The sequence below is a fragment of the Lupinus angustifolius genome, chromosome LG19 (genome assembly GCF_001865875.1).
Source record: "Lupinus angustifolius cultivar Tanjil chromosome LG19, LupAngTanjil_v1.0, whole genome shotgun sequence".
Lineage (NCBI taxonomy): Eukaryota > Viridiplantae > Streptophyta > Magnoliopsida > Fabales > Fabaceae > Lupinus > Lupinus angustifolius.
In genome coordinates this window covers 3661281-3671929 of record NC_032027.1, presented here as the reverse complement: position 1 = coordinate 3671929, position 10649 = coordinate 3661281, and positions in this window count along the sequence as shown.

The following is a 10649-nucleotide window of genomic DNA, read 5'->3' as shown; positions in this document are numbered from 1 at the left end:
TATATATATATATATATTATCCCATCTATACCATTATATAAAGTCAAAACTGTTTTTAACTACCATGCCATGGTATAATTTTTTAATTCCAATTTAGCCCTCACTTTATCATAACCTCCTTTATCCAAATTTTATAACCTCATTTATCCAAAAAATTTAAAATATCTCTCTCATTATCTAAAACTGTTAAACTGCCTCTCATTATCCAAAATCATTCTCTCACGTTCTCTCATTCCTATTCCTTCTCTCCTTCTTCATCCACAATCATCTCCTTCTCTCAATTTGTGTGTGAATTGTGATGAAAGAATGAAACTTTATAGAAAAGAAAAAAACTCAATAACCTAATAATGCAAATGGGTTCTCTCTTGGAAAACTTTGAATTCATGAGGGATGGAAAAGAGGGATCCTTCACCAGAAGTGCATCGTTGTCTTGAATGGAACATCGTGGATCCTTCACTAGAAGTGTTTGGATTATCAAGTTATCTGAGGTTGTTGTGCCTCATTCTACAATTGCAAACTCATTCAACATATCATCTATTCTCATTCTCCAATTAGAAATTATGCAATCGTTCAGTGTTAACAACAATTTTTATGATAATAAATCAAACCTCTTAATGTTATTTATTCTACAACTAGAGCATATAAAATTTGATTTTAATGGGTCATCTGCTGGTACATAGAATTTTTTTATGATATTTGATGAGAAAGGAACTCTGTATTTTTAACTGCTTTGTAGAAAAAGTTTTGTTACGATTTACTTTTATTGTAAGGATATAATTTGGTGTTGATGCTTTGTGCTTTGTGATGTAATAAATCAATTTTAACCAATGTGTATCAAATGTTTTGATATGAAATTTCATATTCTTCATGAGTTGTATTTGGGTTAACAACTAATGCAAATTGGCATCAAGTTGAGGAGGTTCGTGACCCTATGAATGAAGCAAAAGACAATGTTGTATCCGTGGATGCTCAACCAATTAAGAAAAAAATGTTATTACATAATATTATAGATATGAGTGGTTCTTTTAAGATGCATAGGAATGTATGGTTTGGATCATTTGGCAAAATGCTAAGGTTGTTATGAATTTTGATGCAGGGTTTCGAGAGATAGAAGTGAAATACTAAGGAAGACACAAAAGATTGTGTTAAGTAGAGAGGTTAGTAGTAAATGTAATTATGTTATATAGTTATTGGTATTTATTGTATTCATACTGTGGTCCTTTATCTCTTCTTATAAGAAATGAATGCTAGTGTTCAGCACTGAATAGAAATTATTTTACTGTAACAACAAATATTGTTTTAGTATCCATAACATGAACATCTAAGCCATAAACATTGTAACTGGTAGATTACTTATTAACTAATACATAAGACATAAAATATGGTCAACAAAATGGATGACTCATTTTCATTATTTGGACTTACGTTGCATGATTTCTTTGCATTTATCTTATATTTGTTGTCATGTTTGATTTATTGTCAATATTGTTTACTATCATCTGCATCATTGTTGTCAAGTACACAAGAGATAGTAGAGTTTGTGACATTGAAATCGCAATTCAAGGAGAAATAGGTAGCAATGCAAGGCAAACATAATCTAATTAGTGTTATACATTATTGTTCATTTTGTTCTATCATATTGAGATTATATTTATCCTAAAATGTCATTGTTGTTGTCATGTTTAGACTATGTTTGTCCTAAAATTTAGAACTATGACATCTATACTTTTATAGTATTTTCACTTGCTTATTTTACTCTTATAATTAAATATTATTTACCATGTTTTCATACACCAAATGAAAAAATAAGAGGACTATTTTGTATTTTTGGCAGTTTCCAATGGTGCAGTTTTTAAAGTTATTCTCAATTGGCCTAATGTCTCTTTAGGAAGTTGGAACCATTGGCTATGAAACAAAAGAGGGAAGACCCAATGTTGCTTGACTTTTCATTAGCAATGGCAACAATTGTTAGTGAAAAGTCAACTCACATTGTCTCCAATTGTACAATTATAGATGCAGGTTATGTGCTTCAATTTGAATAAATCTTCTATACATGCTACCTTACATTGTTATTATATTGTGTTGTCTATAAAATAATTATGTTTAACTTTAACTTTGTTTCAAAGTTTTAATCCAATGACTGTTTTTAATGGAGTTATATTTAAACCTGCAAGTTTTATGGAGTTAAAATGAGTCAATTTAACATTGTTTCATAATATTTAGATTTATATATGCATAACATCAATTATCAATAATTATATTCAACTAGGCCTCATAATAAGAATTGAGAATGAAATATAATAAATTAGAAGCTTTCATCATTGTTAGTATAACGCATTTTTCCTCTTCTAAATATTTGCTTGAAAAGTGATTTTTTGATGAAATGAGTGTTATTACATAAACACGTTCTTTAAACATTTTCTCGATATTTTTCAAGAAATGAATGATGTTACATAAATAGATCAATAGTTTAACGGAAGTTTTTTCATTTGTTTTGAGTTTGCCTTTTGTTTTCTTGTAGATAATTTATTCCTTCCTAATCTTCATCATGAGATAACACTTAACTTTTTTTACTGTTATTGAGATTCTGTTTTATCTTCATTTTGACTTTTAGTTTTTGTTAGTATCTCATATTGTCTGTCATATAGGAATCTGGATAAAGGTTGCTGGTGATATTATTAAAAAAAGACTTCTTTATTTTGATTGTTTGATTTGTTTTTTAATGTAAACTAACTTTACGTTTTTTTAAATTCTCTGCGGACTTTTACATTTTTTTTATTGATTGTTAAACATATGAATGAAATATAAATATTGTCAAGTTATGGGTATGAAATTCTTCTTATTTATTTTAGCGGAAGATTCAAACAAGAACCTCTCTTTCTTTTGTGCATTATAGACAATCTTTGATGACCAAAATACTTACATTTATTGTTAGAAAAATTAATTGAAGATAAATGTCATTGTTTGATTTAGTTTTTTAATGAAAACTAAATTTAGGTCTTTGCTTTATATAATTGCCACCACTATTACATTAAAATTAAATAAATGTATTTGACGATAATTATGTTGTTCATTGCCTACTAAATTGTAAGAATCATTGTTATATGTGGTGGTGCACGAAATTGTATTGGAAAAATGAGAGTTATTCTCTAATACTTTTCTATAACTTAAAATATTTTAATGATCGTTTTATAAGACTTTTATATTTTTAGTGAACCATTTATTATTTTTCCATCATTTGTCATTGTTATTTTTTATTACTTCTATTTTTATTTAATAAATTATTAAATTTTCCTAATAAATCTACCTAATATTCTCCTAATCACCGCTTTTTATCCAAAGCATTACTCTTAGTAAAAAATATTGGAAAATTGAAACAAACACTAATACGTGTAAATTAAACAATTTAATAATTTGTGATCTACAGGAGATCTACTGGAGATTGATGATAATATTATGTCACATACTCATATATTAATTTTACAATATTTTATATTGAATAAGTAATAATATTTAATGCTCATCTGTTTGCAAAATGGAAGTATGACATGATAAAATTAAGATCATGGTTATGATATGTTTTATACTATCAATTTTTTGTTTTATTTTTGTGCATACAAAATATAATGACATTATCCGGAGGTGTTAGTGACATTCAATTGAGCCTTAGAGGAAAAAACTATTTTTTAATTAAAACATAATATGATATGTTTATTTACCAAACTCTAGACTACAATAGAGATGAAATAAGTCCCAAAAAGAATTGGAGTATGAGACTCTATTCGTGATGAATACAATTGTATATGCAGCTCTTCCTTAGGATTGAACAATTATCTCAATCGAATTTATTTATATGCAAATTACAATATCTAAGATAACTTACTATATATATTTAACATTTATAGTATGTAGACTACACATTACAACGATAGGAAAGCGGGTTGACAGACACGACAGTGCTTGTCAACACGCTAGTCATAATAATACTCATAATGACGAAGTCTTTATGTATATTAAATATTCAAATGGTGGATATGCAAGCATGATAACTTATATGTTGTTCTATATCTCCATGAATCTAGGAACTTTTGCTTGCATTGTATCATTTGGTCTACGTACTGGAACTGATAACATTCGAGATTATGTAGGATTATACACGAAATATTCCTTTTTGGCTCTCTCTTTAGCCCTATGTCTCTTATCCTTAGGAGGTCTTCCTCCACTAGCAGGTTTTTTCGGAAAACTTCATTTATTCTGGTGTGGATGGCAGGCATGCCTATATTTCTTGGTTTCAATAGGATTCCTAACGAGCGTTGTTTCTATCTACTATTATCTAAAAATAATTAAGTTATTAATGACTGGACGAAACCAAGAAATAACTCCTCACGTGCGAAATTATAGAAGGTCCCCTTTAAGATCAAACAATTCCATCGAATTGAGTATGATTGTATGTGTGATAGCATCTACTATACCGGGAATATCAATGAACCCGATTATTGAAATTGCTCAGGATACCCTTTTTTAGCTTCTAGAATCTATTTCTTAGTTCAAGATCCCTCTTATCTTACTAACTGGAATCAAAGAATTAGTAGATCTGTTCCGCCCAAAATGGGAATGGGCTAGGGTTATGAACTTATAATCTATAATCTGATGATCGAGTCGATTCCATGATTATAAGTTCAGTCCATACCGGACCAGACCGGAAGAATAGGGTTATATACATTCTCCTTATGTGAAGGGATCATTTGAGCGTATCTAAATAGATACTATGTTTACATATAGATCTCTGCGTCGTTCCATTCCATTAAGGATTAGGCGTAATCGGACATGCTTTTTACCTATCTCTCATTATTTGGGATCCTATTCACCTCTTTTTCTATTGGCTTCTATTGAATCGAGAAATAGGTTTGATTGTCCATCTTTTTTATAGAATATATATATGTATCCTCTGCATAATTCAAGTCGAACCGATTGGATGTTCGACTCGGGCCTATATGACATGACCTATCAATAAAAATACTCTAACACTCCACCCCTGTCATATATTCCATACATCACACTAGATAGATATCATATTCATGGAATACGATTCACTTTCAAGATGCCTTGGTGGTGAAATGGTAGACACGCGAGACTCAAAATCTCGTGCTAAAGAGCGTGGAGGTTCGAGTCCTCTTCAAGGCATAATATTGAGATCTCTTATTGAATTGGAATAAGTTCGGCAGCGGATCAGGATCAAGAAATCTTGGTGATCTTCTCTATCTAATAATGGGGAGTCCATTTTGAAATCGTTCGCCTTGCACCCCCCGAGTATACGCTTCAACAGGAATCACACAGGGGTAGATTGATACAATAGAAACCTCTGGTAAAATGCCCACCCATACCGGCGGATAAAGTATATTACATAGTCTGTTTTAGGGATTGACGACTTACCCATTCAATGACTGACTTTGACACCGAACGTTCCCAAAATGGGTACTGTACTCTCGGATCGGTTGAATTCAATAATAGACGCCTGTTGGCATTCCAACCTTCCTTCTCCCTTCAGGGCCTATCCGAAAATAAAGAGAATTCAATACTTCTTGGTCGTGAATATCTGAATAGGACAAATCGCCCCGTGGATATCTTTGCTTCAGAACAAAACAATTAGTATTAGGCTCGGTCAATTGGAATGTGTACTATCGATATAGGGGATCTTTCAATTGAGAAGATCCATAGACCTGAGACGGAGAGAAAGCAAGGTCTATCTATTTTATTTCGTTATTCAGTTAAACCAATGATTCGTTATTGGAGCAGATAGCAATAACCATTTCATCCGGGAAAAGCCATCTTTTTCTTAACAATGTCTTTGTCATTTGATCCAATAGCGTTCCGTTAGATAGGAACAAATTTGATAAATATTAATAACTCTCAGATAGAGTATTAGAAATGAAAAATCCATTAGATAATGAACTATTGGTTCTAAGCCATCTCTGGCGATGAATCAACAATTCGAAATGCTTTTCTTGCGTATTTTTGATAAACCAGCGTTTATATATAGATGTAGGAAGATCTGTTTGGGAAGTAAGAAGCCCCCTTGACATCTCTTCATCTGCAAAGAATTCTCGATGTGAAAACACAGAGACAAAAGGCTGATCTTTGAATAGGAAAAAGAGTGGATCCGCAGGGTCCCAAATGAATTGGCTTATTCGAAAAAAACCTTGTTCTTTGCAAGATCTATCTCGTGTCTGGTACTGCAGGGTTCCACCCTGCAAGAACTCCGAATCATTCTCTTGAAGCTCATCCTCTTCATCATAAATGATCTGCTTGCCCCGAAATGACCCGGCCCAATAGGGAAATCCCAATTCATTGGGCCTTTCGATACAATCAAATAGAAAGCCCCAAGGGCGCCATGTTCTAGGAGCCCCAACTATGTGATTGAATAAATCCTCCTCTATCTGTTGCGAGTCGAGGACTCCTTCCCCTTCTTCAAACTCCGATTCATATTTTTCATAGATAAATCTCTGATCAACGATAGAACAAGATCCATTTTGAATCATATTTAAGGGATTCCTTGGTTCGGGCCGAAGAAGCAATGTCACTCGATCATTATCAAACTGACTGCAATCTTTTTCTGTCCGCGAGGATCCCATCAGAGCGCCTTCTACTTCTAATAGGTGAGGATCCCATCAAAGCGCCTTCTACTTATAATAGGCCATGAACTAGATCAGAATCATTCTCAACAAGTCCATAAGAAGTGATCCCGTTTTTTTCTTTAGGTCCAGGTAGAGACCAAAGTTCTTGAGCGACCGATCCGGCAGAACAACTCAAAAGATAAAGAAGTATCGTTAATTTCTTCATGCTCGTTCCAAGTTCGAAATACCATTTGTACAAATAAGAATCCCCCTCGTTACATGATTTCTTCTTCATATAGATAGATATAGGATCTATGGAGCAATTACTTAGAAGTACATTTTGTGAAACAGCCCTTCCTATCTGATAGAAAAGGATCCCATGATCCTGAACCGATCTTAACTGGGATCGTAAATCCCAAGTTTGTCTATGAAGAGCAGATCTAATTATATTAGTGTCTATAATGGATTTCTTTTGGATAATACTAATCGATAGGGCCTCGTTGGTAAGTGCTACAAGATCTCGTACATTGGAACCCATAGTTATGGACCCGAATCCATTAGTATGGAACATCTTCTTTTCCAAGTGAAATCCCCTAGTATATGAAAGAGTGAAAAAGTGCTTTCGTTGTTGTGGAATAAGAAGCCTTCGTATCTTAATGCATGTATTTAATTTATTCGGAGCTATTAGAGCGGGATCTACTTTTTGGGGAATGTGAGTCGAAGCAATAACAAGAATATTTCTAGTGGAACATCTTTCACAATCCCCGGAGAGATAGTTCATTAATAGACCGAGGGATAAGTAATTCGACTCATTCACATCCAGATCATGAATGTTTGGAATCCATATTATGCAAGGAGACATTGCTTTTGCTAATTCGAATTGAAGGGGGATATAAAATCGGTCTATTTCCGGAATCATATCCATAGTTAGCGCATTCATAATAGTTAGAAGATCCAGCTCCGTATCAGGGTCACGGTCGATATCGTCACTATCATCACTATCGTCACTATCATCACTATCCTCACTATCATCACTATCGTCACTATCATCAATAAGAAAACCCTTAGGCTTGTTATCCAGGAACTTGTTCAGAAATACTGTAATGAAAGGAAGATAGGAGTTTGCCGCTAGGTATTTGACCAAATAGGATCATCCAGTTCCTATAGAACCTATCACAATACCCCTAGGGGGTAGGGCTAAGCGGAGCGAAAAGGGGTTCCCATGAGATGGGAAATGAAAACTATTAGCCCCACACGGGGTTTGTGAATAAGTGATTGTCTGATAATGAGCAAGGAATATCCGTCTTTCTGCTAAACAGGATGTATTGAACTCATAATTCATTAGATACTTTTTATGAATGTCAACTAAGTATCGTAAGTAAATTGCTCCCGGTTGTTCAATCATTTGATAACCAAAGTTATTCTTTGATAAATGATCACTATGAGTCAGACTCAATAGAATTTGATCAATCCTTTTTTCTGTCGTTAAGGTAGAGAACTGAACCAAGAATTCTCTTTCTTTATCATCAATCGAATCGCTGCTCGAGACCTAGGATTCTATTTTATCATCAATCCAATCACCATTCACGTTTTTTCTTTTTCTTATCAAGGAATAGATCGCTTTACTTGTATGACTTAGATGTCTCGTATTTCTCGAAAAAGCGATTCGATTGATGGGATTTGGTATGATACTTATGAGATCGATGAGATTCCAATATTTCTTCTTAGAACGTATTGACTTGACCCCACAAGCGGGACCACCACCCCATAGCATGTTGCCGCCAGAAGCAGAACCCCGTATTTCTTCTAGAGAATCTCCTAATTGTTCCAGAGCAACTAGAAAGAAATTCTTTAACCAGAAAGCATTCAGTTCAGATGTAGGATACCTATCTAGCAGTTTTCGCAACTCAATCGTGTATGATGGAATCATCAAAGATTTGACCTTTTCGAACTCTGTCTGTAACTCACTATAGGCTCGGGAAACAAAGAAAAGATGTGTACGAACGAGATATCCAGCAACAAGAAGAAGGAAAAGGATTGAATAGAGGAACTCCCTAACATTTAGCGATCCCAGATGTGTCGATATCAATGGTGACTCATTATTTCGATGAATAATTTCTTCGGACAGAAGAAGATTATGTAAACACTTACTCGAAATCTCACTTATCAGATTCCATTGTGTCTTCCACAATGGAATCTGAAGAATTCGCCATGATATATCTGATCCATGCATAATATCATGAAAAATGGATACAAATTTTTGGCTGCTACTTAGTATCGGCAATAGGTCTGAAAAAGTATCTAAAAATATGAGATTTAGATATTTGTACCCTGTCGAAGTAAGGAACCATGGTATATATGTTTGGAATAGATTCCCTTTGGAGAGAGTTGAAAAAGCACTATCTCGTTGAAAGGTTCTATACATCTGCCCTTTCTCAAGGCATTTTTTTAGACAAGGACTCTGTTTTTTCCTCTTTTCGGATGGTAAATATTTCTCAGAACATGGAGTGTGAATCAAACCCATGTTTGAATTGAAATTGAGATACTGATGCAAGTTCTTCCCTTCTGAATCAGGTAGATTCATATCTGAAAGAGGTTGACAATAAGTTCTGTCAAAATTGACTATTTGTCCCTCTGTTAGAGGTGTTCCAAAAATGTCTGCGATCGAGTAAATAGCTCTACAAACGAATGGATCGGATCGAATTAGAAAACGAAAAGATTTGTATAAGTTATACCCTTCGTCACCACTTTGCGGAAAATCGTTAGGTATCAATATGTTAGATACCTGCGACTCGATTGGTGAAATAGTATATCTCTCCAAAAAACATGTTTTTTTTTAACGCCACACAAAGAAAATATTTTGTTACGAATGAACAAGATATTGAGGAATTGTCCATACGTAAAATCATTACTATTTTAATCTATATTCTTATATTACTTTATTTATCTTTATCTTAATTTAAGAGTGAAACTAAGATTCTTCATTTTCTTCTAACTATTACTCATATTTATTGTAATTTAATGTTTGTGCAATGTGTAAATCTTTATGGTAATTTATATTTATCAAAATATTCAAAAATAAACTAGAATCTAATTAACAATATTTTACTATGTAAGTATGAATTTTATGTATATATAAACTTATGAAACAAAAATTGTGTTCGTTGGAAAAGGAATGAAATTCATGGTCTATTCTTGGAAGATGGAAGTTGGTGCACTAATCCTTAGTTGATGAGGAGGGAGACTAAGAGGTATATTGTGAAACTTTTCTCTGAAAATACCAAAACTAATAATATGGGTTGCCATGTTGATAACCCTATCCTCTCTCAAATGGGGATTGGTGTTTTAATAGCTCCAATAACAAAGGAATAGGTGACTATGGGGGTTATGAGTATGAAGTCCTACAAAGCTCCTAGTCCGGATGGTTTTCAACCTATATTTTATAAAATGTAGTGGCAGTTGTTGGGTGACGACATATAGAAGCTTGTCTATGATGCCTTCAAATTTGGATTCTCTAACACTCGCATTGTGGAGACCCTTATTGTCATCATTCCCAAGTTAAATAATCCTATATCTTTGATGGAGCTTCGACCTATTAATCTCTATAATGTTAACTATAAAATTATTACTAAGATTTTGGTGAATAGACCGAGACCTTTTCTAGATGAGTTATTTGGCCCATTGCAGAGCAACTTCATTCCGGGAAGAGGGTCTGCTGATAACGTTATTCTGGCTCAAGAGATGATGCACCATATTCACAGGTCCAAGGCTAAAAAGGGTGTTATGGGGTTGAAAGTGGATTAGGAGAAGGCTTATGGCAGAGTGAACTGGGATTTTTTTCAGAACATTCTCCTTCAATTTGGTTTTCCCGTTATGACAGTTAATCTTATTATGTGGCCTGTCCATTCATGGAAGGTGTCTCTTTTGTAGAATGGAGCTAGGTTGGATGCGTTTAGTCCTAATAGGGGTCTTTGCCAAGGGGATCCTATGTCACTTTATCTATTTATACTATGCATGGAGAAACTAGCTCTTATT